We start from the raw sequence: 17,739 nt of genomic DNA, 5'->3' as shown, positions 1-17,739 counted from the left end.
AGGGTCAAGTTTCTTTCCGAAACTCTGAAAGAGAGTTTGTTACGACTCAAGGTGAAGCGGGAGTGCCAAGGATCCAGTTAGCCAAAGTATCGCGGATCATAAAAGGGGTTAGGAAAGGATTACCTGTTTACTTGATCAAACTCAACAAGTTAGATCGGAAGCAAGAGTCTCATGAGGGACCCTCTTGGCTAAAAGAATATGCTGACGTATTCCCTAAGGAATTAACTGAACTTCCACCTCCAAGAGAAGTTGATCATGAAATAAGGCTAATACCTGGAGCTGCGCCAATTGCAAAGAGACCTTATAGAATGTCTATTCCGGAAGCTATTGAGTTGAAGGAACAACTCAAGCAACTGTTAGATCAGGGTTACATCCGGCCTAGCAACTCACCATGGGGAGCTCCCGTTCTATTCCAGAAGAAGAAAGATGGGACACTTCGACTATGTATTGATTACCGTGGGTTGAATCAATCAACAGTCAAGAACAAGTATCCTATTCCTAGAATAGATGAGCTTCTCGATCGCCTTCAAGGTGCAAAGATCTTCTCCAAAATTGATCTCAGGTCAGGTTACTATCAAATCAGGATCAAGGATGAGGATATTCCAAAAACAGCCTTCAATACAAGATATGGGCACTTTGAATTCTTGGTTATGTCATTCGGGCTTACAAATGCACCTGCCACCTTCAATAGATTAATGCAGGATATTTTTAGACCATATCTTGATGATTTCGTGCTTGTCTTCTTCGACGACATTTTAGTATATTCTAAACAGGAAGAAGATCATGAACCTCAACTATGGATTGTTTTGGAGACAATGAGGTCTCATAAGCTGTATGCAAAAATGAAGAAGTGTGCATTCTTCAAACGTCAGATTGAATATCTAGGATTCATAGTATCATCAGAAGGAATATCAATAGACCCAGCCAAAGTCAGAGATGTGCTTGAATGGCCAGTACCCGTATCCGTCAAAGAAATACGCAGTTTTCTTGGCTTGACAGGATGGTATAGGGTCTTTATCAAAAACTATGCTTTGATTGCAGCACCTCTTATCGACTTACTAAAGAAGCAGACTTCTATTACATGGTCAACTCCCGAACAAAATAGCTTCGACCAATTGAAGCAATGTTTGGTATCAGCACCTATTCTGAAACTTCCTGACCTCAATAAGGAGTTCGAGGTAGTAACTGATGCCAGCATTCTTGCCTTGGGGTGTGTTCTTATGCAGGAAGGTCATCCAGTAGCATACTCTTCAAGGAAATTGAAGAGTCACGAAAAGAATTATGCCACGCATGATCTGGAGTTATTAGCTGTCATCCATACTCTAAAGCTTTGGAGACACTACCTGTTGGGTAACAAGTTTACTCTAGTAACAGATCATAAGAGTCTCAAATGGATTTTTACCCAGAACGAGCTCAACATGAGGCAACGTCGATGGATCGAAGTATTGGAGGAGTATGATTTTGAAATCAAGTATCGACCGGGAAAAGAGAATGTAGTTGCCGATGCACTTAGCCGCAAGGCATTCCTAAATTCCCTAATCTTGCAGAATCCATCAACGGCCAGATCTCTGGCTACAAAGGTATCTATGCCAAGCAACCCTATACTCAAACTAGCTAAAGAGGAAGCAAGCCATGACTTAGCCTACCAAGCAATGATAAAAGAAATATCTACCAAGGATCAGAATCTGAAGTTACTGGCCAAGTATCATGAATTTTCTATTGACAATGGACTTATTTACTACAGAACAAGGTTATGTATACCAACAAGCCAGTCACTTAAGCAAAAGATATTATGGGAAGCTCATGACTCCCCTTTCGCAGGACATCCTGGCTATGCAAAAACTCTTAATGCAGTTAGGAAGAGCTATCATTGGGAGAGGCTCAAGGGTGACGTTCTCAAATATGTCACTGAATGTTTGTCTTGCCAACGTATCAAGGCTGAACATGTCTTAATGCCAGGAAAATTGCAACCACTTGACATTCCCCAAATGAAATGGGAATTCATCAGTATGGATTTTGTGGTGGGCTTACCCCAAGTCCAAGGAGGATACAACTCCATTATGGTTGTAGTTGACATGCTTACTAAGGTTGCACACCTGATTCCAGTAAAGACAAACTATAAAGCCTCCGACATTGCAAGGGTGTTTATCAAAGAGATATTCAAGCTACATGGGCTACCTAGAAGGATCGTTAGCGATCGGGACTCTCTCTTCACTTCACACTTCTGGAGAGCTATCTTTGAAGCTATTGGAACTCAGCTCTGTTTTAGCATTGCCTACCATCCCCAAACGGATGGACAAACAGAACGAGTAAATCAAATCATTGAGGATATGCTTAGGCCTTACTGCTGTCGAGAGCCGAAGAGGTGGATTCAATACTTGCCGTTAGTAGAATTTGCTTACAATGCTTCTTACCAACAGAGCATTCAAATGACGCCTTTTTAGGCATTGTATGGTCATGATTGTCGAAGTCCCCTAAATTTTTCTGATCCTACCCTAAGGGTGGAAGCTTCAAGACAAATGTTGGAGGACATGGATGACCAAATAAGGTCAATAAGACAAGATATACAAGCAGCCAAAGATAGACAAAAGGCATATGCGGATTTGAAACACCAAGAGAGGGTCTTCGGAGAAGGAGACATGGTCTTCATTCGTGTACGGCCGAAAAAGAGTTCTTTATCTCTAGGTGAATGCAAGAAGCTAAGTCCAAGGTATTGTGGACCGTATAAAATCCTCAAATGCCTGGGACCCAATGCTTATAAATTGCAACTTCCAGATAACCTAAAAGTTCACAATGTATTCCATATTAGTCTCTTAAAAAAATATGTACCCAACCCAAATCATGTACTTGATGACCAACAAATTGTAATGCCTAGTCAAGGAGTCCTTGAACTAAGACCGGAAAAGATTTTAGATGTCAGAGAGAGACAGTTAAGATCTAGAATCTTGAAAGAATGCCTCGTCCAGTGGAAAGATTATCCTGAAGAGGATGCTACCTGGATGGATGAAAGCTCTCTCAATCTTCAATATCCCCAGTTTATCTCGAGATGAGGACATCTCGATTCTTCCAAGGGGGAGAGAATGTAATATTTCCGCACACTGCGTACCGTAAATATTGACTTCCCGCACGTCGTGTAAATCCTGTGCAAGGTTATCCCCTACATCGTATTATTGGTAGCTTAATCCATACCATGCACGCTCAAAAAATAAGGCCTCCGCATTGTAAATAAGAGGCTGAGGTTGAAGACCGTAAAAGCCGCGAGGGAACACCCTTTTTGAAGGGGCAATTTGGAGATTTTTAGGCAAATTTTTTTAATTATTATCCCTTCCCCCCAGCCGATGCATGGCTGGAGGAGAGGGAGTGTGGGGAGGAATGGCCAAGGAGGAGTGAGTCGGATTGCATGAGGAGGAGTCCTCCACGTGTGTGGAGGCCCTCTTTCCCCCCCAAGGCCTATAAACCCCCCCCCCCCCCCCAGGGAGTCAGGGAGGAGGGAAAGCGTGAGAGGGAGGGCCGTGCAGAGAGAGGGATTAAGGATTGGAGGTGGAGGTCGCCGTGCTGGAGGTGGAGGTCGCTGTCGTCGTGCTGGAGGAAACCGCCGCGCTGCAGTCCGCCAGTCCGCCAGTCCGCCATAGCCGCCGCCACGGCCGCCTTGCTGACACGGTCCGCCGCCGCCTGGATCACGACCCCTTCCCCCCCTGACGTGCTGCAGAAGCTTGGAAGCTTCTTAGAAGCTTCTAAGGGGGCTTTCATAAGCCCCCTTCCCACTAGGTCCCGTAAGCCCCGTTCCCACGAGCTTTCCGGGATCTTAAAATCCATACCCTATAAAGGGGTAGTCCTACATAAGGGAGAAGTAAACACATTTTGAGACTACTTGTCAAGACTCGGAGGAAATTTAGAGAGCCATAAAGGGTAAGGATAAACCCCGGAGCCCAAATCCTCTACATCTACGATGGCTCCAAAGCCAAAGTCACAAGGCGCACATGTGGAGGTCTCTTCCCCGAGCATACAAGTGGATATCTCCCCGAGCCCACAAGTCCAGGTTTTTTTTCAAGTTTATTCTCCCATAAAGAAATATTTAGGCACGCTTAAATCCATAAGGAAGAACGCATTTTACGCATTGTGGCAGCGTTAATAATACATTTGATAAATTATCTCTTTAGACATTAGATAAGGTTGATGCATGTCATGGAATTGAAACGGTTGCATTTCTAGAGTTGTCCGCCTTAAAAGACTAGCTGCATGTTGCTATTTTGGAACATTATCAAAGCAATGAGTCTAAACATATAGGGCAAAGAAATGAAATTGATAAGTGCATTTGGTTACTAGACATGGTAGGAATAAGCGTGTGCCGCATTTTGGGCAACATCTTCCTTGTAATGATTCATGAGGAAAAGTTAACACCCATAAGATATTAGCCGAAAAGAAATAGAAGAGTACGAAAATGACCTTATGAACTTGCAAGTAGCATGTAACATGGAATAAGTTAACACTAGTTTTAGTTGGTATGAACTTCATTAACTACATTGTAGCTAGGGGAAAGTTGCGTGTTGCATAGTGATCATGCAGAAATTTCATTCATCAGGAGCCGTATTTAGGAAAGGCCGCATGGTTTATCAAAGCACGAGATTCTAAAGTGTAGACAACAAGGTTGTAGGCATGATTAATTGATGTAAGTCCTAGTAGGTCCTAGGAAAGTTAGTACCCAGATTATCATGCATTTTTACGATACAAGGAAAGATAGAGACATTGTGAACCATGTGATGCGTAGAGGCGATGAATCACATGTTTACATGTATTGCGGTAGTTGCAACTATTTTTCCTCTTTTAGATCTAGTTTATTGTCTCTAGGAAGGATTCATCCTTGTCGCAAGACAAGCATAATGAATTACCCAAGTCACCTAGCCACAAAGGATTTCATACGAGCATGGTTCAATCAAGACGTTAGATACCCAAACACTAACTGGGGGTTGGCGCGCTAAGGATTCGGCCAAGTTTTCCCATTGTCGCTAAGTCAGAACCTTCAAACCCAATAGTCCTGACCATATTCACAAAAATGTTGGGCTAATTGGATGCTCATGTAAACAATAATCTAGGATTCCTACCTTATGGACCAAGCGTTCAAGACGATGAAACTCGATTTGAGTTGGACTAAACGCTGTCGATTTAGTGAAATTAAGGATGGGTGGGTAAAAAGACACCCTAAACCCTCCTTCTCGTCTGAAGTTAATTCCGTGACCTGAATACGCCATTCATTAGGTGAAATGATCTCTTAGAATGGAGGCGACACTTGTGCAATAAATTGCAACGTCACATAGCTTTGCGGTTTGATCGTGAGAAGTTTTGCCATTCCGTGGATTAAGGTTGGCAGGTTCTCGTGCCAGTTTAAACTCGTAAGGGGAAAAGGGTAGTCGTCCTTTTACTCTATCCTAATTAGGGAAACTTTGTCAAGTTAAGGAAAGCTAGGCATTTGCTTGGACGAAAATGATTAATCAATAAACTAAAGCGACATGGTCGCCGGAATTTACCATAAACCAAACCTAAAGTATTGACAGGGTATGACCCTAGCCCAAGGACGATAGGAATCTGGCCAAGTTGCAATTGATTCTGGATCGAATGCGGGTTGCATTCGGAGAAAAGGAGTCACTCCTTAACAGTTTGCCAGCTAAAACGACCACTGGAATTGATTGTGCTTGTAACAGTTTAGAAAGCACTGTTTGCATTGTTTGCTCAATGAACTAAAGGATGAAATGATATCTAAATACTTCAGGTTGAAGGCCTGAAGGGAGAGGCAGCTTCAGTTACCCCTGACTGCCTGCCTGACCCTAACCAAGGGGGTTGTTAACCGCGCCGGGGACGTGGACTGAACCCGCCGTGAGAGGTCTCTCCGTTGAGTTCTACTTGGAGCGGGAGGACGCTTGGGTGCCAGAGGGGGCTCTGGCCGTAAATCCCTCGCCTTCCGGGCCCTGCACAAGAGGCTAACGTGACTCGGGATTGGATCTCGAGGCCCGCATACTAGTCTACCGGCAGAAGCTTGGATTAGTGATCCCTGGTGGATTACTGGATAGCCTTCGGGCGGATTATGAACAAGCCTACGGGCGGAACTCCTTGTATTTCAAAGATAAAAAGATAAAATGATAATAAAGAAGTTGTTTGACATTGTTTTCTTTATGTCCTCTGATAAGATTACGTGAAGGAACCAGTGCTTAACAGGGTTAATCAAAGAAGCTGTTTGCTATATGTCAAATTAATGTGGTAGGTAATTACATAACTAAAACAAACCGAGGAAAGTGCGGAGGATGGACCATGGGTCCGTCCTATGGATGGGTGGTCCCGGTTAGCCGGGAACTTTTCTCAAAATCTTCGACGAACAGAAGGATGATCATCGAAACGAATAACGAGAACGACAACTTAGAATTACCTATTACCCGATTCACGCTGTTTTAGGGGAACGGAATGGGACTATGCCTTATGGCAGAGAGGTCGAGCCCTGCATCCCTCTCGTTTCCCATTCTCCTTGAACCAAGTGTAGCGTGAATCCGCTTCGGACCTGGCGTTTCTACGTAAAGTAGTTCGCTCGGGTCTGACGCTAGTTGCCGCTAGCTAATGACCAAACTAGAAAACCTTAATTCCGGTCGATCCTAAGTGGGAAACGGCCAGGACACTTCCGCTACGTGGCAGACGCGGAAAGACCTAGATTACAAAACCCGTAACATTCCATGGGAGTGCCGGGCGGAGTTCTCTAGACAGCCTTCCGATGGACTGCCAAGACGTGTCCTAGAGGATTCTAGTGGACACGTTACATGATTCAAGTACACTTTGCCTTCATTTACATGAGCATTGTACACATTACTGAAACTCTTTTGTATGGTCCACAAAGAAAAAGCCCTATTATCATTGCTAATAGCATCGTAAATTTATGCACGCATTGCTATTAGTGTCGCAATATGCATCGCAAAACATCGTTATCATCATCGCTCTCTGCATCAGTAAAATGTGACACTACTAACAACGTTGATAGTGAATGTTCTATGGAGTCGCTAATACCAATGTTTTTTGTGACGACAGGGTCAAATTTCTTTATGAACATTTTCGTCGCTTTGAACATCGGTATAAGGCCTGTATCTTGTAGTACAATAGAGGAGAGGACATGTCAGCTTTGTAGTTGAGAGCCAAAGATGGACGAATGCTATATATGTAGATGCATAGTCTTTTATGATATATGAGGGAGATACCATAGTCTCTTTCATGATGACTTCGGTCCTCTTTGGCGTGTCATGGAGTATGAGGATCAGAGATGCTTAGGCAATGTTATGAGATAGAAGACCACCCCACCCAAAAGGACCCAGCCAATGGCTAGTGATGTGACAGACTTCTTTCCACAGATCACATTCCACATGTACCACTAGCTTAGTAGATGTAGCCCCATCTATTCTAGTCATATCTACATCAAGTTGCAGAGTCACATTAGACCAGACCATTACACTTTCAGAGCACAACGACCTTGACCACTTGGCCAATGTCTAAGAGTCCCATACTATAATCAAATCAGAGCCATTATTGTGAGACATAGGAGACTTACCCCTCGACATATAAGCAAAGCAACCTTGGACCATTTCAGGATGGAGATTCTAAGAGATGGACCACTCTAGCTAGATACCATATATCTATATATAGTCATTAGTTTTAGATTCATTTTGATTTTAGTAGATCTCAGCCTCATATTAGGATACATTTATTTATTTCATATTACTTCACTTCAGCTTTACTGTGATGAGATAAAAGTGGATACATATGTATTGGTTTTTATCTCATATGCAACATTGGCCTTTTGCAAATGTTTATATATATATGTGTGTATATATTCTTCTTCTTCTTCTTCTTCTCTCTCTCTCTCTCTCTCTCTCATACATGTATGAAAACACACACACATGGGGTAAATTTTTATTTTTCTACCAAACTATTAGCTAATAATCCACCCTAATGGATAAATTTCCAAACATTACTAGGGCATGGCATATCTATTACCACTTAACTTTTGCCAAGAAATTAAGTTGAATTTGCCAAGAAAAACTTAACATTGGCTACAAGATTTTGTGTTTACGTTGGTAGATATCATTCTAAAACTCATCATTGATCGGACATTTGAAGCTACTATTCGATCCATTAAACATCGATTGTTCTTTTAAGTTTAAAGTTTTCAAGCCATAATATTTCTTGCTTCTTGAGTGACCTTTACAGGCATTGCTATGGGAATTCCTTCCTTAAAAGATCGTAAGCCGGCAGATGCGTCGGCGTGCAAACGTGTCCGACAACACGCCTGCGATATAACGTGCGACGTTTACAAATAATCCTCGCCAGCTAGACTGAGCGGCAATATGTTGCGACCACCGGTTATAACAATCCTGGTTCTTGGTTGACAATAGCACGACAGCAGAGTAATACCAGCGTCTTGCAAATTAATATAATGGGGAACGTGGTTTGTTGCCTCCCGATACTCAGTGCCGATCATGCAGATAACGAGGACGGTTATGATGCTGTCAGGCGAGGCACATGGCGGCGGAACAGTTTCGTCAGCAGCTAGTGATGGCAATAGTACTAACACCTGCAGCTGCCATCAATATAATGTTCGTGACGTGTGGGGATCGGTGACAGGCTCCCGGACCATCCAAGACCCACGCGACTATTTGCTCAAGGCCTTCAACTGCTGTGCCAGTTCTTCTCTTGCTGATAACAATGGAAGCTCAGCGAAGAATCTGACTGCAGAATTTGCGGCCGTATTATCAATCGAGAGTGAGATGAAGATGGAGGTGGATGAGGAGATCTGCCCTACGTGCCTTGACCCCTTCGATCCTCTCAACAACCCCAAGTTCCAGAGCGCTTGCTGCAACAATGGCTTCCACTTGCCTTGCATCATGCAGCGGGCGGAAACCAGCCCCGCATGCCCCTCTGTTGCTCCCCAGAGTTTTCCTACTCAGCCTCGGCCGCCACCTAATTGACGTAGATGAGACAACACACCTTTTCATTATAACTCTCCGTTTTTAGACCATATCTGGTTCAAAAGTCTCCACGAATGAAATCTGTCACTCACTTAGGTTAGCTTATTTGATTTTATTTAATCTGTTACGATGCGATAACAGATAGTAGGATTCAACATCACGCTTAAGGAATTCTTCATTTTTTAAAAATTATATTCTATACATTATTGTTCTATATTATTCAAAGGTTTTCCAGTGGCTGCTATAAAACTTCTGCCAACCCACCCCCTCCCGCCTCTCGGGTATGAGCTTTGTAGCTATACCATGGCATAGGAGCTAGAAACACCTACATAGGGAGTAGTAGTGACTCCGAGCTGAGCTTGGTTTCCACTCTACATGTGATTCCCTATACTTAATAGTGAACCCTCACATGTGCGGTGTCACGAGGGTGTAATCCTGTGATGTGCCTCAATATTGTATCTTTCAACATCATGAATACAAATATTCTTTGTTGATATATCTTGTATGCCATTCTGCTGTGCCCTTTTGTGCCTTATAACAGGTTATAGCTTGAAGTCCCGAGAAGGTCCGTAACACTTGTTATTAGAGCAACTCTAGCATGGAGCATACTAGCTCAAGAGGTGAGTAGGCTCACAAACACAGGGGAGATCCTACCATAACACATCGTGCAATGTGATGCAATGACCATGACATGATATGATGCGATATAACACGGCGCGAGTCCCATGCCGCGACGCCCTCCCGAATCATTTTCTGCTGAAAATTGAAAGAGAACCTAATGCACCAATAAAGTCGAAAGGAAGTTATGGTTTGATAGGGATGCTGAGATGGCAAGCTCAACATGTGCGAACATTAATGATGGGTGCCTTGGCTAGATGGGTCTGCATGTCTACACTTAGCACGTTGGTAGTCATTATGATACTCACATGGCCACTAACTTATTACTTATTATATTTAGTTTATTGCACCTACCTACAGCTGTCAAAGATATAGCGCCAGTCGATTAGTGTAGTTTGTTATGCATTGTTTGACTTAGTAGGCTACTTTCCTTTATGTTGAATCTTATCTATACTTTGTGTACATTGTATAGTGTGTGGAAAAAGAAGAAGAAATCAACAAGAAAACGTTTTGGCCTCCATCTCTCTTGTATTCTTGAGTGAGCTTTCTCTTGTGTATACAAGGTGTGTTTGGTGCAACAGCTCAAGCAAGTCCCCCAACCACGCGATTCTTGACATAGTATCAGAGTGGCACCACTAAGAGATGCTGATAATGCATGTGGAGGCATCGTGTTGAGATAAAGGGCAGTGCCCGTGTCCACTTGTAAAGGCCAAGTTATACATAGTACAAATGTCTATCTAAAATCATTATTGAGGTACACTCTTCAATACCACAAATCATATCTTTATCTCTTCTCTCTCTCAACCTGCATCTCTACACAGAAGCTCTATTGCAAATAACTCAACAAAGTGGTATTAGAGCTTGGTTCAGGCAATCAGGAGCTTGGCATTTCTTCAGGTGCAAGAGCTTGAAGTTGAAGAAGAGTTTAATGTGAAGAGTTTGAAGGCAGGGTAGCAAGGTTTGAAGCTTCTCTCTTCATTTGAGCTTGTTGGCAGCCATCATTGGCTACTTGAGGACCCTCCCCATCATCTCCAACACTTGGACCAGCATTCCAATCTCCTCAAGGCTAGACGCACCATCAGTGTGGGTATTTAAATCTAGTTTTGAACATGCTCACGACCTACAATAAATGCTCCTCTTCATTTGGCATCATGGTTGTGCTCCTAACTTTGCATCTAATACTTAGCATTGAGCATTGAAGTGTAGTATTACATTTGGGACTGATCTACATTCGGCTTCAAGTCTGAAATACAAAGTATTCAGATATGTAATAAACCAGGCAGCACCTGTTCTCTTGAGATTGATGCTCATATGATAGCTATTTGGATGCATCTTGATGTTGGATGCTTTGGAAACCATGTGGCATTTTCTTAAGGCAATTTTGAGCTAATCTTGGCAAGGATTTGGCTCATTTTACAGACATATTTGTGGCTAGAGATAGGGCAGCAACTATTTCTTGAGTGAATAATGCTTATGATTCACTTATGTGATGACTATCTAATGCCCATTTGATGCTACATGACTTGGAGATGTTATATCCATGATTAGAGATCATTTTGGGGTGATTAGAGTCATCAATCTACTTGGTTTTGACAAAGATTTGGTAGCTGAAATAATAGGGCTGAATAACATTTTGACTATGTATGCATTATGTCTTACTTCTAGACTTGGTCTCGGGCATTCTATACCATGTATTCGTGCTTATGGTTGATGTTACATGCGTAGATTTGATTCCAGAATGCATTTGAGTAGCAATTAAAGCTCATTTTTGGATTAGATTTACCTATAGGTCTATTGCTGTACATTCAGGACAGTTTTCTATATATTAGGACAACATACCTCACTGTCAAGAAATTTGATATGTTTCTATGCAAGAACATTATGGTGATGTTTTGAGGCAAAACTTTGCATGATCTTTAGAGTTCAATCTCAAACATTCTAAGAGGTTATTTCAATTTTGAATTTTCAAGATAGATTTTTCATGAATGTAAGGACTGCACTCTTGAATTGCAAGATAGCCACCTGTATTGTCAGAAAATTCAAGATTGTACTCAGTTTTTATTAGAAATTTGGTGTGTTTATTGTCATTGAATACTTTTGAGGCATTTTGGGCAATGAACTGATGTATATTCTTGCTACTACATACTTGGGGATATTCCTCACATACTACTGAGAGGATTTTGGAGGTTCCATTGCTTGGCATTAGCTGCCATTTACTATCATACAGTTATCTAGCTATGAATCATGGCTAGTAGCAGTGACAATCATCTTATGCATATCAACAAGCTTGAAAGAGCACACAACTTTGTAGTTTGGCAAAAGTAGTGCTATAATATCTTGTTGTAGAATAAGCAAGCAAAGCCGATTAAAGTAAAGGGAACAAAATAAGGTGATGCAGAGTAGGAGGACTGGGATGAGCTGAATGAGCTTGTACACTCGACCATTGAGCTATTGATTTTTTATGCCTTGCTGTTTAACATTGAAGGGGTGGATTCTTCTTATGACATTTGGAAGTGATTGGAAGAATTGTATGCCTAAAAGAGTGCTGCAAGCAAAGTCTAATGGCTAAAGAAACTCATGGATTTGAATATGAAAGAGGGTACTGCAATGTCTATTCACCTTAGTGATTTTAACTCCATTTTTAGCCAGCTTGCCGCTCTGAAGTTCAATATTGATGATGAGTTCAAAGCTAGGTTCTTGCTTTGCACTTTGTCAGAGAGCTGGGATACCTTTAGAACTGCTATGATCAACTCTAATGCTATGTTTTTATATGTTGATGTAGAGAGTGCTCTACCCATGGAAGAAATGAATGGGAAAAACAATTCATCTAGGAAGTCTTCCAATGCTTTGCATACTAGAAGGCAGATCACAACAAAAAGGCAAATCTGATAGCAAGGGACACAATAAATCACGTAATAAGGATGTTGAATGCCATCACTATGGCAAGCCTGGGTCACTTCAAAAGTGACTGCTATAAAAGGAAGAAAGAGAAAGGGAAGGGCAAGAAGATGGATGACACCAAGGAAGAGAAGAAAGAGAGTCTATCTACTAAGAAGATCAGTGTAAAGATCGAAGAGGTGAATGTAGTTAGCCATGAGAACGACAGTGGAAATGATATACTCTTTGTCTCTTCATGTTTCAGTGCACATGCTTTGATAGCTAATATAGATGATGACATGCACACCTGGATTTTGGATTCACGTGTCTCTTTTCATGTGACCCCTCACCATGAGTGGTTTCGAGAATATACGCAAGGTCGACATGGTGTTGTCCATCTTGGGGACAATTATGAATGTGACATTGCATGTATTGGCAGCGTCATACAACTGCAGTTTCAGCATGGATCTGTCTTCACTCTTTAGAATGTAAGGCATATACCTCAATTCAAGAAGAGCTTGGTTAGTACTGGATAGCTAGACGATGATGGATTTCATACCACCTTTGGCAATGGAAAATTGAAGATCTGCAGAGGATCTAGGGTTTTTGCCAAAGACTCAAATAGTAATACTTTATATCCTCTCCATGTATCTAGTGTGTGTGACCATGTTTTTGCCATGAGATCGAGTAATCAAGTGTTTCCTTGTGGCATGTTCGATTGGGACACATGAATCAAACAGGAATGAAAGTACTTTCTCGTTTGGGTTACTTGCCTTATCTTTGTTATGCTAATTCTGAGCACTGTGATCATTGTGTTTATGGTAAGCATGCGTAGACATTTTATAAAAATCATTTTTCACTAAAATCCGAGCCTCTGAAGTTAGTACATTCTTATGTATATCATATGCCAAGGTTATCTCTAGAAGAAAAGAAATACTTTTTCACATATGTCAATGATGCTACATGGAAGGTATGGGTTTACCCTATTCGTACCAAGGATGAAGTGCTTAATAGGTTTAAAAAATTCTTGGCATTGGTAGAGAATTAGAGACTGATAAGACACTTAAGTGTCTTTGCTCCGACAATGATGAGGAGTACATGTCTAAGGCCTTTCAAGCATTTTGTGATAGTAAGGGGATAAAGAGGGAGCTCACTGCCCCTCATAATCCACCCCAGAATGAAGTTGCAGACTGTTTGTATCAGACCATACAGGACAAGGTCTGTACGATGAGGTCTCATGCTACATTACCCCATGGCTTTTGGCCAAAGGCTATTATGACAGATGTTCATTAGATTAACCGATGGGAGAAGGGGGAGAGTTCTTCAGGAAGAGTGGTCACAAGTCATCTTCTTATGCTCTTATGTCTGGCTACGAGGCTTTTGTGCACATGCGGAAAGAATAATGCAACAAACTAGAACCAAAGTCCTATAAATGCATATTCCTAGGATACGGTGACGAGGGTGAGATGGGGTGTAGACTTTGGGATCTCGAGAAAAGAAAGATAATCACTACAAAAGAAACGAGACATAGACGTGCATGCTAGACGCGCAAAGTCGGGCGCGTCTATCACAGCATCTATATGCGCGTCTAACCGTGCGTGTAAATAGACACAATTTTTGCGTCTATATATCCGCGCAAATAGACGCGCTTATACACGCAAAAATAGATGCACATGTCAAAATTCAAATCATACTTAAATCATTTCTTTTCAAACTACGCCTTTCCTTTCCTACTTTTTTGCGGTTCTAAAGCTTGAGTTTAGCCAACATGCAGTCTCTTCATGCCTCACCTAGTCTTTTCATTCCTCACCTCCTCATGACTCACCTCTTCTTTCATTTCAAACACAAAAGAAGGGAAAACGGAAAGCCAAGGAGAGGAAGAAAGAGAGAACAAGAGAGAGGAGAACAAGAAGAAGTAGCAAGCAAGGAAGCAAGCATCAAGGGAGGGTAACTTACCAAGAAGAGGAAGAAGGAGAAGGAAGAAGCGCTACCACCCGCCACACCAAACACCCAAGGTGAGTCTCTCTCTCTCTCTCTCTCTCTCTCTCTCTCTCTCTCTCTCTCTCTCTCTCTCTTTCTTTCTTTCTATCTTTCTCTCTCTGCTCTGTCTGTGTATTTAGGATTTGTGATTTCATTATGTATTGCATTTTGTAAATCAATAATGGCGGTCATCTGCTAATATCATTCAACCAAGCGCGTCTGATAGCGTGTCTACATCTTAGTGTAGATGCAGATATAGACGCGGAAAACATTTCTCTGGGGGCGCGTCTTTGAGCGCGTGTGCAAGCGCGTGTGCTCTGCAGTGTACACGCGATGATACATGCGCTAACAGACGCTCACAGAGACGCAGGTATAGACGTGCACAGAGACGCAGGTATAGACGCTGTATGTAATATGTTTCATCTACACAGGGTAATATGATTTTTTTTGTGTAGATGTGGAATCCTGGATCCTCTAGCACCCCATTCAACAAGGAGCAATTCATGCAGGAAATGAGCAATTATCTTCGTCGCCCTCCCATTGCAGATGAGGTTTTCAGTGTGATGTCTGGGACACCTATCACATCTTTGCCTACACAGGGATCAGCTGATATACATGGATCGGCTGAAGCACATACATCTATAGAGGCACATGTATCGAGTGGGGTAGAGGGTAGTGCACGTCGAGGGAGAGTGGTGCAGGAGAATGAGGAGGTCGAGGGCTTTGTGGGGGTTGCCTAGGTGGTAGCACTTGATCACCCTCACCGGAAAATGAGAGAGGTGAGCCTCCACAAATGTACTACTCTATCACTGATTTTGGTGGTATCTTACATGACTTCGAGGGGAGGGAAGTGATAGCCTACTTGAGGAGTGTCGTGCATGCCACATACAAAGATTGCATGATTCCCTTCAAGCACCAAAAAAATGGTTTGTGGCAAGAGGTGTTGCAGGCAGTACATAAAAGGTACCCTAATCCCAAGAATTCATGATTCTCAGATGATTGGGAACGGTCAAAGGTGAGAGACGGGCTTCATAACAAGAGGTCTCACCTTATGATGCGCGCCAAGGAGTCATTGCGGAGACAAGAGCAGGGGCGCCCTAGATATGGCCAACCACCCAATTGCCACCGCAAGGAGTGGAAAGAGGCCAAGAAGAGAGCAACGGAGAAAATGACAAGTCGCCAGCATGTAGAGGCACGACGTATCCAGATGGCAACCATGGGATTATCGCATTATGGATCGAGTGGCAAGGAGTCATGGGAGGCTGAGTTTGTAAGTATTATTTGATTTCTTTTTAAAAATTAAATTTTGTAATTTGTTTCATTTCATTATGTAGTGTGTTTTAATACATTGTATGTTCAAATTGTTTTGTAGTTCCATATCGTTGGTGGGATGCCTACTCCTAGAGAGGTAGGCTACCATCAAGGTTATAACCGGGCGTCCATTTGGCAGCATTTCTACGAGGAGGGGCTCATCACGGAGGAGCAATATATTCACGCCATGAGGATTCCACCACCAGAAGAGGTATGTTTTATTTTTTACATGAAAAGTATAGATCAATACGATTTATTGTTTGTAATGGTATTTATATACTTTAATCCTTGTTTTTTTTTTCATACCTCTGTTTTGCGTGTCTATCAACGCGTCTAAATTGTAGGATAAATGCACGTCTATTCTCGTCAAAAACTTTCAGAGTAAACGCGGTGTTAGATGCGTAGATACACGCGTGTATAGACGCACAATATGAATATATCCACTTTTTTAAAAATATGATTATATATTTACGTAGTGCGTTTATATCTGCGTCTATAGGCGCGTCTAAATACATGTCTACTTCTGCCTATAAGCGCGCTTTTAGACGCGATTTTGTAGACGCGAAAATAAACGCATTAATAAACACGCCGGACTTTTTTTTCACAATTCAAATATTGCGTCTACAAGCGCATCTATGGAGCCTTTTTGTTGTAGTGAATATGTATTAATGATGCCATCTTCCGTGAAGATCGCATGCATAAGTAGCTCGAGAAGATTGAGAAAGTCAAGAGGATTGTTTTCACGGAGGATATACCTATTGGACAACAGTTTATGCCCAATGGAATGCAGAAATGGGGCTAGAAATTACCTGCAAGGTATTGCCCATGATACATCACAATTTTAGCTTGAAAACATGTAGTTAGGATAGCCTAAATTGTTAGGACAACATGTTGGAATTTCAAGACAACAACCTATACATCCAGAATTACAAGCCTATATTTCAGTAAAGTAACATGTAAATGCAGATTTGCAAGCACATCAGCTAGCAAATGCACAACCTTCACTACATATGTCACCCGACCTTCAAGGCATCCAAACAAGTTTATTTTTGGTGTGTAGTATGTTGGATATTATGTCATGGTTATTGACTGTGGTGAGCTATCATGCTTCAAGGAAGCAGTGACTAGATTGGATAGCAAGAAGTGATTCAAGGTCATGTTGTCGAAAATGGAATCACTTGATAAGAATGGTACTTGGGAGGGGGGAGAGTTCCCCAGAAAGAGTGGTCACAAGTCACCTTCTTATGCTCATGTGTCTAGCTACAAGGCTTTTGTGCACATGCAGAAAGAAGAACGTAGCAAACTAGAACCAAAGTCCTATAAATGCATATTCCTAAGATATGGTGACGAGGGTGAGAAGGGGCGTAGACTTTGGGATCTCAAGAAAAGAAAAATAGTACGCAGCAATGATGTCATCTTTCATGAATATCGCATGCATAAGTAGCCCGAGAAGATTGAGAAGTCAAGAGGATTGTTTTCAAGGAGGATGTACCTATTGGACAACAGTTTATACCCAATGGATAGTAGCATATACCTACTGTAAATACTCTTCAAAATGTAGGAAATGGTGTTGGAAATGACCTACAAGGTATTGCCCATGATACACCACAGTTTTAGCCTAAAAACATGTAGTTAGAATAGCCTAAACTATTAGGACAACATGTTGGAATTTCAAGACAACAACCTATACATGTAGAATTATAGGCCTGTATTTTATGACTGCAACATGTAAATGCAAATTTGCAGGCCCACCAGCAGCCAGCAAATGCACAACCTTCGTTGCATAGGTCAACCCAACTTTCAAGGCATCCAAACAAGTTTATTCTTGGTGTGCAGTATGTTGCAGATGATGTCATGGTTATCAATTGTGGTGAGCCATCATGCTTCAAGGAAGCAATGACTAGATCATATAGCAAGAAGTGGTTCAATGCCATGTTGTCAAAAATGGAATCACTTG

This window comes from Lygodium microphyllum, chromosome 14, assembly GCF_053477565.2.
Source record: "Lygodium microphyllum isolate KBCC chromosome 14, Lygodium_microphyllum_v1.1.10, whole genome shotgun sequence".
In the NCBI taxonomy this organism is placed as follows: domain Eukaryota; kingdom Viridiplantae; phylum Streptophyta; class Polypodiopsida; order Schizaeales; family Lygodiaceae; genus Lygodium; species Lygodium microphyllum.
This window is presented reverse-complemented; position numbering follows the sequence as displayed.